Genomic DNA, 24,645 nt, shown 5'->3' on the forward strand with positions numbered 1-24,645 from the left:
CTCCTGTCTCAAGTTCTAATTAACTCTGTCAGATTCTGTGCTGTTGCGTTTAGTTCTAAGCATGTCAATTGTATCTGTAGATGTCACTTGTTCTTCAGAATAATTCATGCTTTTGACAGCATCCAATGCTATCCTAGTTCCAATTGTTCTATTGCCCAGCTATCTGCCGCCCATTGTAGTTTAGTGCTGTAAGGCTCCCTCTAACTAAAATCAACTACCAAAGTCCTGCATTTGTTCCTTGTCAGTTGGCATCTGTTATCTCAAGCCATGTCAAATTCTTTTTCATACATACATAACAATTCTTAATAAGATGCACGACATTTAAAAAAAAATAATTATCATAATGCCTCAAGGAAACTTCGTTTAAAACATTGGTTGTAAATTTCGCACTGCAACATCAAGCTCAAACAAACAAAAATGTCTTAATACTATTGTCTCGTAAACTGTGGGGGTTCCTCGTCAGTCGCTGCTGTCTGTCGCGACCCTTAAAAAATCCATCATGTAGTACACGTCCCGTGGAGAACTCAGATCATCCATCAGCTGGTGTCCAGGCCACATGTCCAGTCAGAGAAGTGTGACCGAAGGTTTCACTGCTCAGTAATCATTTGATACTTCGGTTTATTCCCAACTCGAAAAATTTCCTCCTGGCTTTGTCAGTTACGTTCCTCAAATATGTAACCAATTATATCATTTTTCTCTCTTTCCGTTGAGCAATTTTATTTCAACATTTGCAACATAGGTTTTGACATAATTTAAAATTTCCCAATTTCCACAGCACTGCTGCGGCAATTACCCCTCCCGCAATTGATACAAACAAGTACCAATTGTTTTGAACCAAGGTTAACGTAGTCCAAAACCATTTAAATGGACTTGCTATAATTTTAATTGCTGTTTTAAATGTTTCTTTAATTTTTAAGACCACGTCTATCAAATCGTTTCCCAAATTACTCCTACTTGTGGTTTTGTTTTGCAACGCATTTCTTATCTTAACTTGCCCTTTCTCGGGGTCCCAGTTAGTATCAGTAGTTTTCCCCGAATACTGTCTAAAAATCTTTAACCGATCTGATAATTTTAGTACGTATTCCAGGCTGCTTGCAAGTGCTCCCAACATTCTACTGAATATGTTGTTACTGACACTGTTGCTTGATTCTAACAGGCTGCTGTTGAGCCTATCTCCTGGATGAGTTGGAAATTAATGATTTCTTCCGTTATATTTAAACATTTGCTTATTCTTATTTTTATTATGTGTTTTATGTGACTGACGCTGGTATCTATTTTTCCATATCCCATTACTTCACCTGATTCCCCTAATGCAATTAGAATACTAATATTCCGAAACTAATCACGGCAATCCCCATTAACATTGTTGCCCCCCATTTTAGCCAATCTAGCTTACTCCTAGTCCTAGCTTCTTCCATTCCTTCTTTAAACCCGATCCTTGTATCCCTCTTGATTGTAGTCCTTTTTCTCCTTCCAAACAAATGTGTCTGTATCATTCTATCTATCTGAAAAATCAAACGAACAGGCTAAGGTTGGAGAGGGCCCTATTTGTTCATTTGTATGTTCTATTCTTGTTTGGATACTCCAGAAGTGCCCTCTCCAGGACCTCCGGATGTCCTTTTTGTTTCTTTTTGGGTTTTTTGCTGGCTTGGTTTTTGCTCAATTATGTACATCATACAATTAAGGCCGGTTGAGCCTTCTCCTTCTATCATTGCACCCCTGAGTGACATTCGAACTCCTCCTCTTTTGCTCGCTCAGTGGTCCAATCTGGTTGAAACTTACCCTGATACATTTCGGATATTGCTACTGACTTAACTCCAATTTCTTTATTTCTGATTATGACAGGATTTTTATGAAAGGTAAGTTCTGAACATGACATTTTATCGTCATCATCTGTCCTATCAATGCTGCTAACAGGTTTTAATTCACTGTCATCCCACTCTACTTCATCACATAATACTAGTGAGTGCAGTAATTCACTGACACTCATAACTAAACATTCCTTTCCTCTAAAGCCTGTCCATTGTCTGGGGGTTTCAATTTATCCACAGAAACCCCTTCCCTGTATCGGGAAAGTTTTGGTTCATATTTTTTCCAAATCCATATCCCGGGTCAATCATTAATTTCGTACAACATTCCTTTTCTCCTTGTCCAACCGGTTTGGGGGTATGGTCTACCCCCTGGCACGGCACCATTGCGGTGATACAGTCTCTGAACACTGTTAGGCTAATTTTATGTCCCCGGGTCATCCCAACATCTTTTAAACTATATACTCCCTCACTAATTGGGATAATAAGTTTGTCACTTCTCCACAATCCTGCACATCATTTCAGAATTACATCATCGTTAGCTAGGTTTTCTCTGCAGTAATGACATTTTGTCACTTTCATACCATCCCATATACAATCCTTGCTGATTACGTTTCTTCTTTGCTGCCGAAAGGTTGCCTATGGATTATCATAATCCCTTGGTTATTATTTAGCTGGGTCAGATGTTTCATTTCTGATATAATTCTTTTTGCTCCAGACGCCATGCTTCTCTAATTCAACTATATGTTCACCCAAATTCTGAACGATCTTTTCTTTACCTTTTACCTAGTTTTAGTTGGTAGCTTCGCCCTAACTGCCTCTGTGCTATCGATTGGTATTTAATATCCTAATTTTTCCTGCATCGAATTTTATTGAATATTTCCCTGCCATCAGATTCTCATTTCCTGATAAATAAAGTAATTCTCCTAATCTAACTTCTGGTCTAATATCTTTATTCCCTAAAGCTCCTTCTACCATGTATTTAACATTCTAAACATCATTTTTCCTGCTCCTGACTATCTTTTGAGTCTTCGGGCACTAGGAACCTGCTGGAGCTGTGCCGTGTCAATTTCAACGGGTTAGTTTCAAAGTACTTTCCTGCACAGAGCTCTGACTGCTCCCGAGTAAAACCTCTTTTAGTGTTTATGCTGTGACCAATTTACTTCTGAACATACTGATTTACTACCTCATAATATTGGTCACATTTCTACCTGCCGTTTATAACTTCTAATTGATGTGAAACTCGGTTTTGCAAAATACAACATTTTAAAAACTTGAAACACCAAAGGGAAATTCACAAATCCTTATTAAACACACACACACTCATATATCCACCGAGACCTTGGATGTCTATTCCATCGGGTTTTAGGCACTCTAACAAAAATGAGACCCCTCCGTTCTGATAAGCCTCCCTTATCAAGGAGTTTTTTTTGCCTCTTTTAATCTCTTCCACTCTCGCCCCGTACGCTCGCCCCGTTGCTTCACATCTCTTGACCGTGTTTCAGAGCAAGAGGATTACCCTAATTGCCATTTTCTGGATTCTAAATTTCTGTTCCTGGTTGTCCCTTTCAGGTGCACTCCGACATTCAGGATATGCACCCTATCTGGGACCTATCCAGGGGTACTGAGGCACTGTCTTCATGTTTTAGTTAAAGGTCGATTGATCTTGGTTTCTAAAGTTTTCTCGGCGTCCCTATTTCTCTAGGCTTTCCCTCACAATCTGCTTGACTCCAAGGAAGATTTATTTTTGTCCTCCTTCTACCAGTAATGGATGCAAGAATCCCAGTACCTTTACTAAGATGTCTTGCAGACTTTTACTCAGGGTCAGTATCTTCTAGTCTTCTGACGCTCGCACCCAACTAAGTTTTAGGTCCCCCCGATCCACAGATTATCCTTCCAAAAGTCAATCACACATGACTTTCCGCATTAAACTCGGCAGGTAAAGTTCGCCTCACACATATACTAGAAACTTCTAATATTCTAACAATTATTTGGGAACTAGAATCGTCTAATATTCCATTCCCTGTGTAGGTTAGAAACTTCTAATATTCAAACCTCCACCTGCTTAACTAGAAACTTCTAATATTCTAGCCTCGCTTTACCCAGAAACTTCTAACATTCTAGCCGTCCACGTTGCGCGACATGAAGTTAACACCTCACCACTATTCTTAGAATTCCCCCTGTACCAGAAAAGGGTCAAGATATTCTCAATGATGAACAGGGATTCTCACTCCCTGACTCCTATGCAGACTTAGGTGGGCGCTATTCGGGTCAAACCAGTGTTTCATGTTATCCCACGGCATAACCCATGTCTTCAGAGAAGATTCTGTTTACTTTCCACTCAGGTGCTTCACTCACGGGTCCGGCTTTTCTAAGTAGAGTGAAGTAAACTTTCGAAAAACACTCTTTCAGGTTATCAATTTAAGTTCGTTTTAATTTAAAATTAAAAGATGTAATCACTGTTTTTACAGAAAAGTAATAAGATATTTCCTTTGCATCTTCCTGGTCAGTTGTTCGACCTTCAAGTCTGCCTCGACAATTATCTCCTGTAACTTTTGTTTTTTTCCTGATGGATTCGCTGTTCTGCTCGGCTTCCGTGTTCAGTCCTACCCATGACCGAGGGCAGCTATGAGAGCTGGCTGCTGAATTATTAGATATTATAAAGCCCTTTGCGCAGACTTAGTTTCTACATGGCATTAATTGAAATGTAGCTGTTGCTTGCTGACTGTAGCTAATGCAATCTCCCTGTCGTTGAACTAGCTTATTCTGCTTGACATGTAATACTTTTGTTTGGCAGGTAATACATGTATTTGTTGCTTCGCCAGCAACTTTTCTGATATCTGTCTTTACTGATGTGTTTTCTCAGTCTCAATACTAAATATGAACTCGTGTTCAACGAAGCAGTTCGCCTCAGCACTTCTACTGGTCAGCTGGTGTCAACGGCAGGTCGCCCCCTATATTTCTAACCTTATCTGGCTTGGACCTATACCCTATGACCTGATTATTTGCTAAAAGATTTTTAACGTCAAAAATGTGTAAATTATGGTAGAAACGTGTTTCTTAGCTGGAAAGCAGTTGTCTCATATTTAAGTGGCGTCAGCAAGGTTTCCCGCTTAACCTTCTCCCCCAATTTAAATCTAAGATCCTGGTTGTTCCTTTTTTAATTGTTCAGTAAAATAATGCTCTTCTCAGGAAGTGTGAAATACTGTTCCCGTTTATATAACTTAAGATTTTAAATTGATTGAATGTCTTTTTAACTTTAAAACCAGGTTGATTTGTCCATATCTGTTTTCTTTAACGCCTGCGAAGCTATCTGAATTTTAACCTGCGGCTGTTAACCCTTTGTGGGACCTTTCCATTTCATTTCAAATCTCAGTCTTTTCCAGGTTCACATTCATGGTTCAAGTGATATATTTTTTAATTATAACCTGTTCCTCACACGAAGGTATTGAGAGACGGAGATCTGAGCGGCGTGAAGTATCCAATTGGAGAGATGCATCCTGGCGACTGGAATCTCTCTCCACAGCTGCTTCCGGTGCTGCTTTCACAGCCGAAGAACCCCTCCAGTGTCCAAACAGGTGAAAGTTCATCCAGTAGAGGCGGCAGAAGGGAGTTCTGGGAGAAGTCAACTTAGTCACCTCGACTATACTGTGGGTAGCTGAAGAACAGGTGTCAAGGAGCAGATCATACTGAAAGGAAAATGTTGATACTAATAAAGAAAAAGGCAGATGTGCTGCTGGGAGATAGCGCCTTGTTTGCTTTTGGTGTGAGTGAGAATACAAATAGCAGACGATGGTTTTGTTCCAGCGACTGCTGTGCTATGGGCCCACCACGCTCCCGCTGCGCCAGTCCGCTCGTGGTTGAGCTATTCGCGGTCGGACATAAGGCAAAGTTTGAAGTATTCGGTAACAGCTTGATCAACGTTCCCAGGGAGGTGAAACTTCCGCCCCGAACTTCTTTCTGTAAAAATTATGCCAGTCACTCCCCACTTTCCCATCAGAACAACGTCACAGAAGAAATCACATCACCTTCACAGAACAACCATGCAGCACGAAAGCAAAATATACATTCTTCCTCACGCCAAAAGTAAACATAACGCACGATCCTGTTTGCTTTGCAGCAAATTTCTATTGTAGTCAGAATCTCTATTGTAGTCTCATCCCGACATTAGTCCCAGGAATGAAGGAGACAGCATGACAAATTACAACATTGTAAATGTCACAAATAGGGAACCACAGAGAAAATGGTTTAAAATCTCAGCAAGTCTCCCAGCATCTGTAGGGAGAGAAAAGAGCTAATGTTTCGAGTCCAGGAGAACCTTTGTCAAAGCTGGACTGCAAACGCCATCCAGTAGTACCACACAGAGGGGCAATAGAGAGATATAACGATATCCAGTAATACCTCACAGGGGGGCAAAACGTTAATAAAGCATTAACTAGAAATAAATCACAATAGATACCGTGTTCCCAACTTCCCGTCTCGGACGGATGTGAACAACCCAACCAGCCAGACCGATGTACAACAAAAGAAGATTAATTTTAGCTGGAGTTATGTGATCCATTTGAATTCCTCAACCAGAGTCATTAAGCAGATTATCGAGTCGTTACATGGGCTTCTGCCTGGAGGGTATTGCTGAGCGTATTTAAGCAGGAATCGCATGTCCTGAGACCAACACTTTTCCATTGAATGGGAGGGATTGGATCTTCCTGAGGTTGAAATATTGCGGGGGAAATTTAACCTCGTGGAGGAAAAGTCAATATCAGGAATGGGATTCAAACCCACGCCTCCAGCAGAGACTGCGACCTCAACGCAGACCGCTCGGCCATCCTAATGTGTTGTCTTCGAAGCTAAGATCCGTGCACAAATCGACTTAAAGTCTATCTTCATCGTTATTTCATTTCAAACAAGATATGCTTTTCCTACTTTTGAACACCTGCCAGAGTCCTGTGTCTGAGTGCCATCCTTGTCCAAACCGCTGGAAGTTTAAGGAGCTTCCCATTGCTGTATTGATCAGTTTGCTGTCATCAACAAGGCCCGAATTCCCGCTCTACCTGTTCCTCACACGAAGGTATTGAAAGTCTAAGATCTTAGCGAATGAAGTATCTAATTGGAGAGTTGCGCTCTGGCGACTGCAATTCTCTCCACAGCTTCTTCCGGTGCTGCTATCACATCACCATCACAGAACAACCATTCAGCACGAAAGTAAAGTATCTGAACTATGCTGACCAGAATCAGTGTGCTCAAACGTGTGTTCTTGTTGAAAGAAAAAAATGAGGAAGTGAATAGTTGTGTGGCTACCGCAGGGCAGTAATGTTGTAGCTCCTGGTTTAAGGAGCAGAGTGCCGCAGCGGAAGCGTGCTGGGCCATTAGCCCGAGGTCGAGGATATTCTCTGCTTTTAACATTCTCCCTCACACCAAAAGTTAACAAAACACACGTTCCTATTTGCTTTGCAGAAAATAGCTATCAGAAACTTTCTTGCAGCCTCATCCCGACATTAGTCCCAAGAATGAAAGAGACAGCATGACACATTACAACATTGTAAAGCTCACACATAGGGAACCACAGAGAAAATGCTTTAAAGTCTCAGCAGATCTGACAGCATCTGGAGGGAGAGAAATGAGCTAACGTTTCGTGTCCAGGTGAGCTTAGTCAAAGCTGCTCGGGAAACGTTATCCAGCAGTACCCCACAGAGGGGCAATATAGATATATAACGATGTCCAGTAATAACTCACAGGGGGCCAATAAGGAAATAAAGCTTTATCGAGCAATGAATCACAATAGAAACCGAGTCCCCAACTTCCCCTCTTGGACGGATGTGAACAATCCAACCTGCCAGACTATTTACAAGAGAAGACGAATTTTACCCTTCTCTTGGGATCAATATTAATTCCTCAACCAGAGTCACTGAAGCAGATTATCGAGTCATGAACTGGGCTTCTGCCGGTGGGGTCTTGCTGTGCATATTTAAGCTGGAATCTCATGTCCTGAGACCAACGCTTTTCCATTGAAAGGGAGGTATTGGACCTTCCTGAGGTTGAAAATCTTGCTGGAGAAATTTAACCTCGTGGAGTAAAAGGCAATATCAGGAGTGGGATTCGAACCCACGCCTCCAGAAGAGACCGCTCGTGTATCCTGATGCGTTGAAACCGAAACTAAGATCCGTGCACAAATCGACTTAAAGTCTGTCTTCATCTTTATTTCATTTCAAACAAGATATGCTTTCCCTACTTTTGAACCCCAGCCAGAGTCCTGTATCTGAGTGCCATCCTTGTCCAAACCGCTGGTGGTTAAGGAGCTTCTCATTGCTGCATTGATCAGTTTGCTCTAATCAACAAGGTCCGATATCCGCTCTACCTGTTCCTCAGTCGAAGGTATTGAAAGTCTAAGATCTGAGGACGTGAAGAATCCAATTGGAGAGTTGCATTCTGGCAACTGCAATATCTCTCCACAGCTGCTTCCGGTGCTGCTTTCACAGACAAGTAGCCGAAGAACCCCTCCAGTGTTCAATCAGGTGAACGTTCATCCAGTCGAGGCGGCAGAAGAGTGTTCTGGGAGAAATCAACTTAGTCACCTCGACTGTACTGTGGTTAGCTGAAGACCAGGTGTGAAAGAGCGGGTCAGACTGAAAGCAAAACTTTGATACGAATAAAGAAAAAGGCCGATGTGCTGCTGACAAACAGCAACTTGTTTCCGTTTGCTGTGAGTGAGAATACGAATAGCAGAGAATGGTTTCGATCCATCGACCTCTGGGTTATGGGCACAGAACACTCCCGCTATGCTGCGCGGATCGTGGCTCATTCTTTCCGTGGTCGGAATTGAGGCAAAGTTTGAAGAAATCTCTAACAGTGTGATCAATGTTCCCAGAGAGATGAAACTGCTGCCCCGAACTTCATTTTATAAAGGTGATTCCAGTCACTCCCCACTTTCCCATCAGAACAACATCACAGAAGAAATCACATCACCTTCACAGAACAACCATTCCGCACGAAAGTAAAGTATCTGAACTATGCTGACCAGAATCAGTGAGCTCAAACGTGTGTTCTTGTTGAAAGAAAAAAATAAGGAAGTGAATAGTTGTGTGGTTACTGCAGGGCAGTAATGTTGTAGCTCCTGGTTTAAAGAGCAGAGTGGCGCAGCGGAAGCGTGCTGGGTCATTAGCCCGAGGTCGAGGAATCGAGGGTATTCTCTGCTATTTACATTCTCCCTCACACCAAAAGTAAACATAACACACGTTCCTGTTTGCTTTGCAGCAAATAGCTATCAGAAACTTTCTTGCAGTCTCATCCCGACATTAGTCCCAAGAATGAAAGAGACAGCATGACACATTACAACATTTTAAAGCTCACACATAGGGAACCACAGAGAAAATGCTTTGAAGTCTCAGCAGATCTGACAGCATCTGGTGGGAGAGAAATGAGCTGACGTTTCGTGTCCAGGTGACCCTTAGTCAAAGCTGCTCGGGAAACGTTATCCAGTCGTACCCCACAGAGGGGAAATATAGCTATATAACGATATCCAGTAATAACTCACAGGGGGCCAATAAGGAAATAAAGCTTTATCGAGCAATGAATCACAATAGAAGCCGAGTCCCCAACTTCCCCTCTTGGACGGATGTGAACAATCCAACCTGCCAGACTATTTACAAGAGAAGACGAATTTTACCCTTCTCTTGGGATCAATATGAATTCCTCAACCAGACTCACCGAAGCAGATTTTCGAGTCATGAGCTGGGCTTTTGCCGGTGGGGTCTTGCTGTGCGTATTTAAGCGGGAATCTCATGTACTGAGACCAACGCTTTTCCATTGAAAGGGAGGTATTGGATCTTCCTGAGGTTGAAAATCTTGCTGGAGAAATTTAACCTCGTGGAGTAAAAGACACTATCAGGAGTGGGATTCGAACCCACGCCTCCAGAAGAGACTGCGACCTGAACGCAGCGCCTTAGACCGCTCGGCCATCCTGATGCGTTGACGCAAAAACTAATATCCGTGCACAAATCGACTTAAAGTCTTTCTTCATCTTTATTACATTTCAAACAAGACATGCTTTCCCTACTTTTGAACCCCAGCCAGAGTCCTGTATCTGAGTACCATCCTTGTCCAAACCGCTGGTGGTTAAGGAGCTTCTCATTGCTGCATTGATCGGTTTCCTCTAATCAGCAAGGTCCGATATACCGCTCTACCTGTTCCTCAGACGAAGGTTTTGAAAGTCTAAGATCTGAGGGCGTGAAGTATCTAATTGGAGAGTTGCATTCTGGCGACTGCAGTCAGCTGCTTCCGGTGCTGCTCTCACAGACAAGCAGCCGAAGAACCCCTCCAGTTCCAATCAGGTGAACGTTCATCCAGTAGAGGCGGCAGAAGAGTGTTCTGGGAGAAGTCAACTTAATCACCTCGACTGTACTGTGGCTAGCTGAAGAACAGGTGTCAAAGAGTGGATAAGACTGAAAGCAAAACTTTGGTACCAATAAAGAAAAAGGCAGATGTGCTGCTGACAAATAGCAACTTTTTTCCGTTTGGTGTGATTGAGAGTACGAATATCAGAGGATGGTTTCGATCCATCGACCTCTGGGTTATGGGTCCAGCACGCTCCCGCTGCGCCACTCTGCTCGGTGCTCATTTTTGTGTGGTCGGACTTGAGGCAAAGTTTGAGGAAGTCTGTAACAGCGTGATCAATGTTCCCAGAGAGATGAAACTGCTGCCCCGAACTTCATTTTATAAAGGTGATTCCAGTCACTCCCCACTTTCCCATCAGAACAACGTCACAGAAGAAATCACATCACCTTCCACAGAACAACCATTCCGCACGAAAGTTAATTATCTGAACTGTGCTGACCAGTATCAGTGTGCTCAAACGTCTGTTCTTGTTGAAAGAAAAAAATGAGGAAGTGAATAATTGTGTGGTTACCGCAGGGCAGTAATGTTGTAGCTCCTGGTTGAAGGAGCAGAGTGCGCAGCGGAAGCGTGCAGGGCTATTAGCCCTAGGTCGAGGAATCGAGGGTATTCTCTGCTATTTGCATTCTCCCTCACAACAAAAGTAAACATAACACGCGTTCCTGTTTGCTTTGCAGAAAATAGCTATCAGAAACTTTCTTGCAGTCTCATCCCGACATTAGTCCCAAGAATGAAAGAGACAGCATGACACATTACAACATTGTAAAGCTCACACATAGGGAACCACAGAGAAAATGCTTCAAAGTCTCAACAGATCTGACAGCATCTGGAGGGAGAGAAATGAGCTAAGGTTTCGAGTCCAGGTGACCCTTAGTCAAAGCTGCACGGGAAACGTTATCCAGTCGTACCCCACAGAGGGGCAATATAGATATATAACGGTATCCAGTAATAACTCACAGGGGGCCAATAAGGAAATAAAGCTTTATCGAGCAATGAATCACAATAGAAACCGAGTCCCCAACTTCCCCTCTTGGACGGATGTGAACAATCCAACCTGCCAGACTATTTACAAGAGAAGACGAATTTTACCCTTCTCTTGGGATCAATATGAATTCCTCAACCAGACTCACCGAAGCAGATTGTCGAGTCATGAGCTGGGCTTTTGCCGGTGGGGTCTTGCTGTGCGTATTTAAGCGGGAATCTCATGTACTGAGACCAACGATTTTCCATTGAAAGGGAGGTATTGGATCTTCCTGAGGTTGAAAATCTTGCTGGAGAAATTTAACCTCGTGGAGTAAAAGGCAATATCAGGAGTGGGATTCGAACCCACGCCTCCAGAAGAGACTGCGACCTGAACGCAGCGCCTTAGATCCTCGGCCATCCTGATGCGTTGACGCAAAAGCTAAGATCCGTGCACAAATCGACTTAAAGTCTGTCTTCATCTTTATTACATTTCAAACAAGACATGCTTTCCCTACTTTTGAACCCCAGCCAGAGTCCTGTATCTGAGTGCCATCCTTGTCCAAACCGCTGGTGGTTAAGGAGCTTCTCATTGCTGCATTGATCAGTTTCCTCTAATCAGCAAGGTCCGATATACCGCTCTATCTGTTCCTCAGACGAAGGTTTTGAAAGTCTAAGATCTGAGGACGTGAAGTATCTAATTGGAGAGTTGCATTCTGGCGACTGCAATCTCTCTCCACAGCTGCTTCCGGTGCTGCTCTCACAGACAAGCAGCCGAAGAACCCCTCCAGTGTCCAATCAGGTAAACGTTCATCCAGTAGAGGCGGCAGAAGAGTGTTCTGGGAGAAGTCAACTTAGTCACCTCGACTGTACTGTGGCTCGCTGAAGAACAGGTGTCAAAGAGTGGAAAAGACTGAAAGCAAAACTTTGGTACCAATAAAGAAAAAGGCAGATGTGCTGCTGACAAATAGCAACTTTTTTCCGTTTGGTGTGATTGAGAGTACTAATAGCAGAGGACCTCTGGGTTATGGGCCCAGCACGCTTCCGCTGCGCCACTCTGCTCAGTGCTCTTTTTTTTTTAATGGTCGGACTTGAGGCAAAGTTTGAGGAAGTCTGTAACAGCGTGATCAATGTTCCCAGAGAGATGAAACTGCTGCCCCGAACTTCATTTTATAAAGGTGATTCCAGTCACTCCCCACTTTCCCATCAGAACAACGTCACAGAAGAAATCACATCACCTTCCACAGAACAACCATTCCGCACGAAAGTTAATTATCTGAACTGTGCTGACCAGTATCAGTGTGCTCAAACGTCTGTTCTTGTTGAAAGAAAAAAATGAGGAAGTGAATAATTGTGTGGTTACCGCAGGGCAGTAATGTTGTAGCTCCTGGTTTAAGGAGCAGAGTGCGCAGCGGAAGCGTGCAGGGCAATTAGCCCGAGGTCGAGGAATCGAGGGTATTCTCTGCTATTTGCATTCTCCCTCACAACAAAAGTAAACATAACACACGTTCCTGTTTTCTTTGCAGCAAATAGCTATCAGAAACTTTCTTGCAGTCTCATCCCGGCATTAGTCCCAAGAATGAAAGAGACAGCATGACACATTACAACATTGTAAAGCTCACACATAGGGAATCACAGAGAAAATGCTTTAAAGTCTCAACAGATCTGACAGCATCTGGAGGGAGAGAAATGAGCTAAGGTTTCGAGTCCAGGTGACCCTTAGTCAAAGCTGCACGGGAAACGTTATCCAGTCGTACCCCACAGAGGGGCAATATAGATATATAACGATATCCAGTAATAACTCACAGGGGGCCAATAAGGAAATAAAGCTTTATCGAGTAATGAATCACAATAGAAGCCGAGTCCCCAACTTCCCCTCTTGGACGGATGTGAACAATCCAACCTGCCAGACTATTTACAAGAGAAGACGAATTTTACCCTTCTCTTGGGATCAATATGAATTCCTCAACCAGACTCACCGAAGCAGATTGTCGAGTCATGAGCTGGGCTTTTGCCGGTGGGGTCTTGCTGTGCGTATTTAAGCGGGAATCTCATGTACTGAGACCAACGCTTTTCCATTGAAAGGGAGGTATTGGATCTTCCTGAGGTTGAAAATCTTGCTGGAGAAATTTAACCTCGTGGAGTAAAAGGCAATATCAGGAGTGGGATTCGAACCCACGCCTCCAGAAGAGACTGCGACCTGAACGCAGCGTCTTAGAACGCTCGGCCATCCTGATGCGTTGACGCAAAAGCTAAGATCCGTGCACAAATCGACTTAAAGTCTGTCTTCATCTTTATTACATTTCAAACAAGACATGCTTTCCCTACTTTTGAACCCCAGCCAGAGTCCTGTATCTGAGTGCCATCCTTGTCCAAACCGCTGGTGGTTAAGGAGCTTCTCATTGCTGCATTGATCAGTTTCCTCTAATCAGCAAGGTCCGATATACCGCTCTATCTGTTCCTCAGACGAAGGTTTTGAAAGTCTAAGATCTGAGGACGTGAAGTATCTAATTGGAGAGTTGCATTCTGGCGACTGCAATCTCTCTCCACAGCTGCTTCCGGTGTTGCTCTCACAGACAAGCAGCCGAAGAACCCCTCCAGTGTCCAATCAGGTAAACGTTCATCCAGTAGAGGCGGCAGAAGAGTGTTCTGGAAGAAGTCAACTTAGTCACCTCGACTGTACTGTGGCTCGCTGAAGAACAGGTGTCAAAGATTGGAAAAGACTGAAAGCAAAACTTTGGTACCAATAAAGAAAAAGGCAGATGTGCTGCTGACAAATAGCAACTTTTTTCCGTTTGGTGTGATTGAGAGTACGAATAGCAGAGGATGGTTTCGATCCATCGACCTCTGGGTTATGGGCCCAGCACGCTTCCGCTGCGCCACTCTGCTCAGTGCTCTTTTTTTTTTAGTCGTCGGCCTTGAGGCAAAGTTTGAGGAAGTCTGTAACAGCGTGATCAATGTTCCCAGAGAGATGAAACTGCTGCCCCGAACTTCATTTTATAAAGGTGATTCCAGTCACTCCCCACTTTCCCATCAGAACAACGTCACAGAAGAAATCACATCACCTTCCACAGAACAACCATTCCGCACGAAAGTTAATTATCTGAACTGTGCTGACCAGTATCAGTGTGCTCAAACGTCTGTTCTTGTTGAAAGAAAAAAATGAGGAAGTGAATAATTGTGTGGTTACCGCAGGGCAGTAATGTTGTAGCTCCTGGTTTAAGGAGCAGAGTGCGCAGCGGAAGCGTGCAGGGCAATTAGCCCGAGGTCGAGGAATCGAGGGTATTCTCTACTATTTGCATTCTCCCTCACAACAAAAGTAAACATAACACACGTTCCTGTTTTCTTTGCAGCAAATAGCTATCAGAAACTTTCTTGCAGTCTCATCCCGGCATTAGTCCCAAGAATGAAAGAGACAGCATGACACATTACAACATTGTAAAGCTCACACATAGGGAATCACAGAGAAAATGCTTTAAAGTCTCAACAGATCTGACAGCATCTGGAGGGAGAGAAATGAGCTAAGGTTTCGAGTCCAGGTGACCCTTAGTCAAAGCTGCACGGGAAACGTTATCCAGTCGTACCCCACAGAGGGGCAATATAGATATATAACGATATCCAGTAATAACTCACAGGGGCCAATAAGGAAATAAAGCTTTATCGAGTAATGAATCACAATAGAAGCCGAGTCCCCAACTTCCCCTCTTGGACGGATGTGAACAATCCAACCTGCCAGACTATTTACAAGAGAAGACGAATTTTACCCTTCTCTTGGGATCAATATGAATTCCTCAACCAGACTCACCGAAGAAGATTGTCGAGTCATGAGCTGGGCTTTTGCCGGTGGGGTCTTGCTGTGCGTATTTAAGCGGGAATCTCATGTACTGAGACCAACGCTTTTCCATTGAAAGGGAGGTATTGGATCTTCCTGAGGTTGAAAATCTTGCTGGAGAAATTTAACCTCGTGGAGTAAAAGGCACTATCAGGAGTGGGATTCGAACCCACGCCTCCAGAAGAGACTGCGACCTGAACGCAGCGCCTTAGACCGCTCGGCCATCCTGATGCGTTGACGCAAAAACTAAGATCCGTGCACAAATCGACTTAAAGTCTTTCTTCATCTTTATTACATTTAAAACAAGACATGCTTTCCCTACTTTTGAACCCCAGCCAGAGTCCTGTATCTGAGTACCATCCTTGTCCAAACCGCTGGTGGTTAAGGAGCTTCTCATTGCTGCATTGATCGGTTTCCTCTAATCAGCAAGGTCCGATATACCGCTCTACCTGTTCCTCAGACGAAGGTTTTGAAAGTCTAAGATCTGAGGGCGTGAAGTATCTAATTGGAGAGTTGCATTCTGGCGACTGCAATCTCTCTCCACAGCTGCTTCCGGTGCGGCTCTCACAGACAAGCAGCCGAAGAACCCCTCCAGTGTCCAATCAGGTGAACGTTCATCCAGTAGAGGCGGCAGAAGAGTGTTCTGGGAGAAGTCAACTTAATCACCTCGACTGTACTGTGGCTAGCTGAAGAACAGGTGTCAAAGAGTGGATAAGACTGAAAGCAAAACTTTGGTACCAATAAAGAAAAAGGCAGACGTGCTGCTGACAAATAGCAACTTTTTTCCGTTTGGTGTGATTGAGAGTACGAATAGCAGAAGATGGTTTCGATCCATCGACCTCTGGGTTATGGGCCCAGCACGCTTCCGCTGCGCCACTCTGCTCGGTGCCCTTCTTTTTTTGTGGTCGGACTTGAGGCAAAGTTTGAGGAAGTCTGTAACAGCGTGATCAATGTTCCCAGAGAGATGAAACTGCTGCCCCGAACTTCATTTTATAAAGGTGATTCCAGTCACTCCCCACTTTCCCATCAGAACAACGTCACAGAAGAAATCACATCACCTTCCACAGAACAACCATTCCGCACGAAAGTTAATTATCTGAACTGTGCTGACCAGTATCAGTGTGCTCAAACGTCTGTTCTTGTTGAAAGAAAAAAATGAGGAAGTGAATAATTGTGTGGTTACCGCAGGGCAGTAATGTTGTAGCTCCTGGTTGAAGGAGCAGAGTGCGCAGCGGAAGCGTGCAGGGCTATTAGCCCTAGGTCGAGGAATCGAGGGTATTCTCTGCTATTTGCATTCTCCCTCACAACAAAAGTAAACATAACACGCGTTCCTGTTTGCTTTGCAGAAAATAGCTATCAGAAACTTTCTTGCAATCTCATCCCGACATTAGTCCCAAGAATGAAAGAGACAGCATGACACATTACAACATTGTAAAGCTCACACATAGGGAACCACAGAGAAAATGCTTCAAAGTCTCAACAGATCTGACAGCATCTGGAGGGAGAGAAATGAGCTAAGGTTTCGTGTCCAGGTGACCCTTAGTCAAAGCTGCTCGGGAAACGTTATCCAGTCGTACCCCACAGAGGGGCAATATAGATATATAACGGTATCCAGTAATAACTCACAGGGGGCCAATAAGGAAATAAAGCTTTATCGAGCAATGAATCACAATAGAAACCGAGTCCCCAACTTCCCCTCTTGGACGGATGTGAACAATCCAACCTGCCAGACTATTTACAAGAGAAGACGAATTTTACCCTTCTCTTGGGATCAGTATGAATTCCTCAACCAGACTCACCGAAGCAGATTGTCGAGTCATGAGCTGGGCTTTTGCCGGTGGGGTCTTGCTGTGCGTATTTAAGCGGGAATCTCATGTACTGAGACCAACGCTTTTCCATTGAAAGGGAGGTATTGGATCTTCCTGAGGTTGAAAATCTTGCTGGGGAAATTTAACCTCGTGGAGTAAAAGGCAATATGAGGAGTGGGATTCGAACCCACGCCTCCAGAAGAGACTGCGACCTGAACGCAGCGCCTTAGACCGCTCGGCCATCCTGATGCGTTGACTCAAAAACTAAGATCCGTGCACAAATCGACTTAAAGTCTGTCTTCATCTTTATTACATTTCAAACAAGACATGCTTTCCCTACTTTTGAACCCCAGCCAGAGTCCTGTATCTGAGTGCCATCCTTGTCCAAACCGCTGGTGGTTAAGGAGCTTCTCATTGCTGCATTGATCAGTTTCCTCTAATCAGCAAGGTCCGATATACCGCTCTATCTGTTACTCAGACGAAGGTTTTGAAAGTCTAAGATCTGAGGACGTGAAGTATCTAATTGGAGAGTTGCATTCTGGCGACTGCAATCTCTCTCCACAGCTGCTTCCGGTGCTGCTCTCACAGACAAGCAGCCGAAGAACCCCTCCAGTGTCCAATCAGGTAAACGTTCATCCAGTAGAGGCGGCAGAAGAGTGTTCTGGGAGAAGTCAACTTAGTCACCTCGACTGTACTGTGGCTAGCTGAAGAACAGGTGTCAAAGAGTGGATAAGACTGAAAGCAAAACTTTGGTACCAATTAAGAAAAAGGCAGATGTGCTGCTGACAAATAGCAACTTTTTTCCGTTTGGTGTGATTGAGAGTACGAATAGCAGAAGATGGTTTCGATCCATCGACCTCTGGGTTATGGGCCCAGCACGCTTCCGCTGCGCCACTCTGCTCAGTGCTCTTTTTGTTTTAGTGGTCGGACTTGAGGCAAAGTTTGAGGAAGTCTGGAACAGCGTGATCAATGTTCCCAGAGAGATGAAACTGCTGCCCCGAACTTCATTTTATAAAGGTGATTCCAGTCACTCCCCACTTTCCCATCAGAACAACGTCACAGAAGAAATCACATCACCTTCCACAGAACAACCATTCCGCACGAAAGTCAATTATCTGAACTGTGCTGACCAGTATCAGTGTGCTCAAACGTCTGTTCTTGTTGAAAGAAAAAAATGCGGAAGTGAATAATTGTGTGGTTACCGCAGGGCAGTAATGTTGTCGCTCCTGGTTTAAGGAGCAGAGTGCGCAGCGTGCAGGGCAATTAGCCCGAGGTCGAGGAATCGAGGGTATTCTCTGCTATTTGCATTCTCCCTCACAACAAAAGTAAACATAACACACGTTCCTGTTTTCTTTGCAGCAAATAGCTATCAGAAACTTTCTTGCAGTCTCATCCCGGCATTAGTCCCAAGAATGAAAGAGACAGCATGACACATTACAACATTGTAAAGCTCACACATAGGGAATCACAGAGAAAATGCTTTAAAGTCTCAACAGATCTGACAGCATCTGGAGGGAGAGAAATGAGCTGAGGTTTCGAGTCCAGGTGACCCTTAGTCAAAGCTGCACGGGAAACGTTATCCAGTCGTGCCCCACAGAGGGGCAATATAGATATATAACGATATCCAGTAATAACTCACAGGGGGCCAATAAGGAAATAAAGCTTTATCGAGTAATGAATCACAATAGAAGCCGAGTCCCCAACTTCCCCTCTTGGACGGATGTGAACAATCCAACCTGCCAGACTATTTACAAGAGAAGACGAATTTTACCCTTCTCTTGGGATCAATATGAATTCCTCAACCAGACTCACCGAAGCAGATTGTCGAGTCATGAGCTGGGCTTTTGCCGGTGGGGTCTTGCTGTGCGTATTTAAGCGGGAATCTCATGTACTGAGACCAACGCTTTTCCATTGAAAGGGAGGTATTGGATCTTCCTGAGGTTGAAAATCTTGCTGGGGAAATTTAACCTCGTGGAGTAAAAGACACTATCAGGAGTGGGATTCGAACCCACGCCTCCAGAAGAGACTGCGACCTGAACGCAGCGCCTTAGACCGCACGGCCATCCTGATGCGTTGACGCAAAAACTAAGATCCGTGCACAAATCGACTTAAAGTCTTTCTTCATCTTTATTACATTTAAAACAAGACATGCTTTCCCTACTTTTGAACCCCAGCCAGAGTCCTGTATCTGAGTACCATCCTTGTCCAAACCGCTGGTGGTTAAGGAGCTTCTCATTGCTGCATTGATCGGTTTCCTCTAATCAGCAAGGTCCGATATACCGCTCTACCTGTTCCTCAGACGAAGGTTTTGAAAGTCTAAGATCTGAGGGCGTGAAGTATCTAATTGGAGAGTTGCATTCTGGCGACTGCAATCTCTCTCCACAGCTGCTTCCGGTGCTGCTCTCACAGACAAGCAGCCGAAGAACCCCTCCAGTGTCCAATCAGGTGAACGTTCATCCAGTAGAGGCGGCAGAAGAGTGTTCTGGGAGAAGTCAACTTAATCACCTCGACTGTACTGAGGCTAGCGGAAGAACAGGTGTCAAAGAGTGGATAAGACTGAAAGCAAAACTTTGGTACCAATAAAGAAAAAGGCAGATGTGCTGCTGACAAATAGCAACTTTTTTCCGTTTGGTGTGATTGAGAGTACGAATAGCAGAAAATGGTTTCGATCCATCGACCTCTGGGTTATGGGTCCAGCACGCTCCCGCTGCGCCACTCTGCTCGGTGCCCTTTTTTTTTGTGGTCGGACTTGAGGCAAAGTTTGAGGAAGTCTGTAACAGCGTGATCAATGTTCCCAGAGAGATGAAACTGCTGCCCCGAACTTCATTTTATAAAGGTGATTCCAGTCACTCCCCACTTTCCCATCAGAACAACGTCACAGAAGAAATCACATCACCTTCCACAGAACAACCATTCCGCACGAAAGTTAATTATCTGAACTGTGCTGACCAGTATCAGTGTGCTCAAACGTCTGTTCTTGTTGAAAGAAAAAAATGAGGAAGTGAATAATTGTGTGGTTACCGCAGGGCAGTAATGTTGTAGCTCCTGGTTTAAGGAGCAGAGTGCGCAGCGGAAGCGTGCAGGGCTATTAGCCCTAGGTCGAGGAATCGAGGGTATTCCCTGCTATTTGCATTCTCCCTCACAACAAAAGTAAACATAACACGCGTTCCTGTTTGCTTTACAGAAAATAGCTATCAGAAACTTTCTTGCAGTCTCATCCCGACATTAGTCCCAAGAATGAAAGAGACAGCATGACACATTACAACATTGTAAAGCTCACACATAGGGAACCACAGAGAAAATGCTTTAAAGTCTCAGCAGATCTGACAGCATCTGGATGGAGAGAAATGAGCTGACGTTTCGTGTCCAGGTGACCCTTCGTCAAAGCTGCTCGGGAAACGTTATCCAGTCGTACCCCACAGAGGGGAAATATAGATATATAACGGTATCAAGTAATAACTCACAGGGGGCCAATAAGGAAATAAAGCTTTATCGAGCAATGAATCACAATAGAAACCGAGTCCCCAACTTCCCCTCTTGGACGGATGTGAACAATCCAACCTGCCAGACTATTTACAAGAGAAGACAAATTTTACCCTTCTCTTGGGATCAATATGAATTCCTCAACCAGACTCACCGAAGCAGATTGTCGAGTAATGAGCTGGGCTTTTGCCGGTGGGGTCTTGCTGTGCGTATTTAAGCGGGAATATCATGTACTGAGACCAACGCTTTTCCATTGAAAGGGAGGTATTGGATCTTCCTGAGGTTGAAAATCTTGCTGGAGAAATTTAACCTCGTGGAGTAAAAGGCAATATCAGGAGTGGGATTCGAACCCACGCCTCCAGAAGAGACTGCGACCTGAACGCAGCGCCTTCGACCGCTCGGCCATCCTGATGCGTTGACGCAAAAACTAAGATCCGTGCACAAATCGACTTAAAGTCTGTCTTCATCTTTATTACATTTCAAACAAGACATGCTTTCCCTACTTTTGAACCCCAGCCAGAGTCCTGTATCTGAGTGCCATCCTTGTCCAAACCGCTGGTGGTTAAGGAGCTTCTCATTGCTGCATTGATCAGTTTCCTCTAATCAGCAAGGTCCGATATACCGCTCTATCTGTTCCTCAGACGAAGGTTTTGAAAGTCTATGATCTGAGGACGTGAAGTATCTAATTGGAGAGTTGCATTCTGGCGACTGCAATCTCTCTCCACAGCTGCTTCCGGTGCTGCTCTCACAGACAAGTAGGCGAAGAACCCCTCCACTGTCCAATCATCCAGTGCTCTAAACGTTCATCCAGTAGAGGCGGCGGAAGAGTGTTCTGGGAGAAGTCAACTTAGTCACCTCGACTGTACTGTGGCTAGCTGAAGAACAGGTGTCAAAGAGTGGATAAGACTGAAAGCAAAACTTTGGTACCAATAAAGAAAAAGGCAGATGTGCTGCTGACAAATAGCAACATTTTTCCGTTTGGTGTGATTGAGAGTACGAATAGCAGAGGATGGTTTCGATCCATCGACCTCTGGGTTATGGGCCCAGCACGCTTCCGCTGCGCCACTCTGCTCGGTGTTCTTTTCTTTTTGTGGTCGGACTTGAGGCAAAGTTTGAGGAAGTCTGTAACAGCGTGATCAATGTTCCCAGAGAGATGAAACTGCTGCCCCGAACATCATTTTATAAAGGTGATTCCAGTCACTCCCCACTTTCCCATCAGAACAACGTCACAGAAGAAATCACATCACCTTCCACAGAACAACCATTCCGCACGAAAGTGAATTATCTGAACTGTGCTGACCAGAATCAGTGTGCTCAAACGTCTGTTCTTGTTGAAAGAAAAAAATGCGGAAGTGAATAATTGTGTGGTTACCGCAGGGCAGAAATGTTGTAGTTCCTGGTGAGTGCGCAGCGGAAGTGCTAGGCCATTAGACCGAGGTCGAGGAATCGAGGGTATTCTCTGCTATTTACATTCTCCCTCACGCCAAAAGTAAACATAACACACGTTCCTGTTTGCTTTGCAGCAAATACCTATCAGAAAATTTCTTGCAGTCTCATATCGACATTAGTCCCAAGAATGAAAGAGACAGCATGACACATTACAACATTGTAAAGCTCACACAGAGGGAATCACAGAGAAAATGCTTTAAAGTCTCAACAGATCTGACAGCATCTGGAGGGAGAGAAATGAGCTAAGGTTTCGAGTCCAGGTGACCCTTAGTCAAAGCTGCACAGGAAACGTTATCCAGTAGTACCCCACAGAGGGGCAATATAGATATAGAACGATATCCAGTAATAACTCACAGGGGGCCAATAGGGAAATAAAGCTTTATCGAGCAATGAATCACAATAGAAACCGAGTTCCCAACTGCCCCTCTTGGAGGGATGTGAACAATGCAACCTGCCAGATTATTTACAAGAGAAGACGAATTTTACCCTTCTCTTGGGATCACTATTAATTCCTCAACCAGAGTCACTGAAGCAGATTATCGAGTCATGAACTGGGCTTCTGCCGGTGGGGTCTTGCTGTGCATATTTAAGCTGGAATCTCATGTCCTGAGACCAACGCTTTTCCATTGAAAAGGAGGTATTGGATCTTCCTGTTATAAAGAAGAAGGCAGGTGTGCTGCTGACAAATAGCGACTTGTTTCCGTTTGGTGTGAGTGAGAATATAAATAGGCTTGGAACTTGCTGGCGAGGCCGTCGCCGGTGATGATGACGTGGCGTGGACTCGCTGAACCAGGTTCAGGAGCTCGAGCACCGAGCAGGGACGCTCTATCAGGCCCGACGATTTCAAACCACAGTGTTGCCGTGTCGCCCTGTTGGATACCCCGAGTTGACAGGAACCACTGGCAGCTATGGCATTGCCATTGTAGTCAAGGAACCGGCATGCCGGTGGAAGAATGCTTGGTCTGGCGCGCATGGTGTCGAGGCCGGATTTTGAGATGAGGTTCGCTGATGCGCCGGTGTGAAGTTTGAATCGGATGCAAGCCTTGTCTCATTTCATTTCATTTCGTTTTCATTTCATTAATTGTGTGGACAGCACACCACTCGTCGATCCACACTGAGGATCGAGAGGCGTTTCTCGATGTGGTGGAAGGCAGCGCATGTGTAGTTATGATGCCCACCCGGTATGGGGACCTGACGCACTCAGCATCAGGGTCTGTTGGGCTGTCGGGATCGGAATCTGGCATGCCTTGTTGTGTTGAGCGGACACTTCTGCGCCGCAGCTGGGATCGCTGGCTGCTGAGCGGTGGAGCAGATCTGCAAAGGGCTGCATAGTGGCCAAGCTTGCCACACTGTAGACACCGGCGTCCTTTTGCCGGCCATTTCCGCTTTAAGTGGGTGGAGCCACAATTCGGAGATGTCATGACGCCGACGGCAGGGCATTTCGTGCGCCATCGTGCATGCGCAGTGCGATCGGTCGACGTACGCCCCTGTGCAGTCATGTTTTCGGCCTCGTCGTCCACTCGGTCATGGCGCACATGCGCAGGGACCCGGGAAAAGCGCACAAAGCGACCACTCTCCTCGATGCTCAGGCCGTGCATTTGAACAATGGCCTGCAACCGTTCCACCTCATGGGAGGCCAGTTTTGCAGTTTCTGCCACCCTGATGTGGGAGTAACGATTCTTAGCATGCTCATGGATAACGCATGTCTCGATAGCAACTGAGAGGGTCAACTGTTTGACTTTCAGGAGCTGCTGCCGAAGGGAGTCGGAGTGGACACCAAAAACGATCTGATCCCGGATCATGGAATCTGCCGTCGAGTCATAGTTACATGACTGCGCTAGGATGCAGAGATGGGTCACGCAGGACTGAAAAGTTTCATTCTCACCCTGAAGCCTCGAATGGAAAAAGTACCATTCAAAGCTCTCATTCACCTCAGTGTCGCAGTGGCTGTCAAACATCAGCAGGACTGTTTCAATTTTGTTTTGTCTTCGCCGGCAGCGAATGTAAGGGAGTTGTAGATGTGGATGGCGTGGTCCCCCACGGTGGAGAGAAATAATGTGATCTTCCTGGCATCCGATGCTGCTTCGAGGTCGGAGGCCTCGATCTGCAGGAGGAACTTTTGCTTGAAGATTTTCCAATTGGCGCCAAGGTTGCCGGAGATGCGGAGCTGCGGAGGAGGCTGGTGTTTTCCATTTCACCGGATGGCTGCTTCCTGGTCAATGCTGATTCACTCGAGATAGGTCCGTCAAGATCAGTATCACTCTGGTACCATGATGTGTTAGGCAGGTAGGCTCAATGTGGACTGCACTCGATGCAGGGAAGCTAAAAACAGACGTCGAACACTGGAGAAAATCCAACACTGTATTATTCAACGATTGAACTGATACACATATTCAGCTGTGGGTCGACACTATACTGAACTGACTGGAGACCTTGTAGTAGCCTGATCAGACTTACTAGCTACCGCATGGTGTTTGCACTTGCTAGCTCATGGACTCTGACTGTCTCAGTGGCTGGGTCCAGAGAGCGCGGGAAACCTAGTGCCCTCTGGCTTTATAGTGGTCGTGTCCTGTTTGGTGATTGGCTGCACTGTGTTGTGCTTACTGGTCATCCTGTGTGTCCATCACTGACTGTCTGCATCTCATTATATACATGAGTGGATATTATGACAGACTCCAAATCCAATGGTCTTTTTCCACGGATATTCTATCCCTTCTCACAGACAGACTGGGAGACCCGTCATCGCATGAAAGCAATAACTTCCTGGAGTGATTCCAGGTTGGGTTTATATCGCATAAATTGTCAATGAATGTCTTGTTAAACGTAGTTCAGTTAGCGGAGTGGCTGTGGCTTGGTACTTGCAGTCAAATGGGGTTCCTCCGCACAGATTCGAAACCTACTCACACTGTAGGCAGCA

At 45.0% G+C, this 24,645-nt stretch overlaps 10 non-coding genes across 10 annotated transcripts; all 10 read right to left on the reverse strand.

Annotated features, from left to right (window-relative positions):
* Positions 1-9,687: 9,687 nt before the first annotated feature.
* On the reverse strand, positions 9,688-9,770 carry trnal-cag (transfer RNA leucine (anticodon CAG)). The gene has a single exon. It is a non-coding gene; the product is annotated as a tRNA-Leu (tRNA).
* A 3,540-nt stretch (positions 9,771-13,310) lies between these two features.
* Positions 13,311-13,393, reverse strand: trnal-cag (transfer RNA leucine (anticodon CAG)). The gene has a single exon. It is a non-coding gene; the product is annotated as a tRNA-Leu (tRNA).
* A 580-nt stretch (positions 13,394-13,973) lies between these two features.
* trnam-cau (transfer RNA methionine (anticodon CAU)) lies at positions 13,974-14,045 on the reverse strand. Its single transcript has one exon. It is a non-coding gene; the product is annotated as a tRNA-Met (tRNA).
* Positions 14,046-15,136: 1,091 nt separating this feature from the next.
* Positions 15,137-15,219, reverse strand: trnal-cag (transfer RNA leucine (anticodon CAG)). Its single transcript has one exon. It is a non-coding gene; the product is annotated as a tRNA-Leu (tRNA).
* A 580-nt stretch (positions 15,220-15,799) lies between these two features.
* On the reverse strand, positions 15,800-15,871 carry trnam-cau (transfer RNA methionine (anticodon CAU)). The gene has a single exon. It is a non-coding gene; the product is annotated as a tRNA-Met (tRNA).
* A 1,091-nt stretch (positions 15,872-16,962) lies between these two features.
* On the reverse strand, positions 16,963-17,045 carry trnal-cag (transfer RNA leucine (anticodon CAG)). The gene has a single exon. It is a non-coding gene; the product is annotated as a tRNA-Leu (tRNA).
* A 580-nt stretch (positions 17,046-17,625) lies between these two features.
* On the reverse strand, positions 17,626-17,697 carry trnam-cau (transfer RNA methionine (anticodon CAU)). Its single transcript has one exon. It is a non-coding gene; the product is annotated as a tRNA-Met (tRNA).
* A 1,086-nt stretch (positions 17,698-18,783) lies between these two features.
* On the reverse strand, positions 18,784-18,866 carry trnal-cag (transfer RNA leucine (anticodon CAG)). The gene has a single exon. It is a non-coding gene; the product is annotated as a tRNA-Leu (tRNA).
* A 1,742-nt stretch (positions 18,867-20,608) lies between these two features.
* trnal-cag (transfer RNA leucine (anticodon CAG)) lies at positions 20,609-20,691 on the reverse strand. Its single transcript has one exon. It is a non-coding gene; the product is annotated as a tRNA-Leu (tRNA).
* Positions 20,692-21,279: 588 nt separating this feature from the next.
* trnam-cau (transfer RNA methionine (anticodon CAU)) lies at positions 21,280-21,351 on the reverse strand. The gene has a single exon. It is a non-coding gene; the product is annotated as a tRNA-Met (tRNA).
* Positions 21,352-24,645: the final 3,294 nt, after the last annotated feature.

Source organism: Scyliorhinus torazame, chromosome 24 (assembly GCF_047496885.1).
Source record: "Scyliorhinus torazame isolate Kashiwa2021f chromosome 24, sScyTor2.1, whole genome shotgun sequence".
Lineage (NCBI taxonomy): Eukaryota > Metazoa > Chordata > Chondrichthyes > Carcharhiniformes > Scyliorhinidae > Scyliorhinus > Scyliorhinus torazame.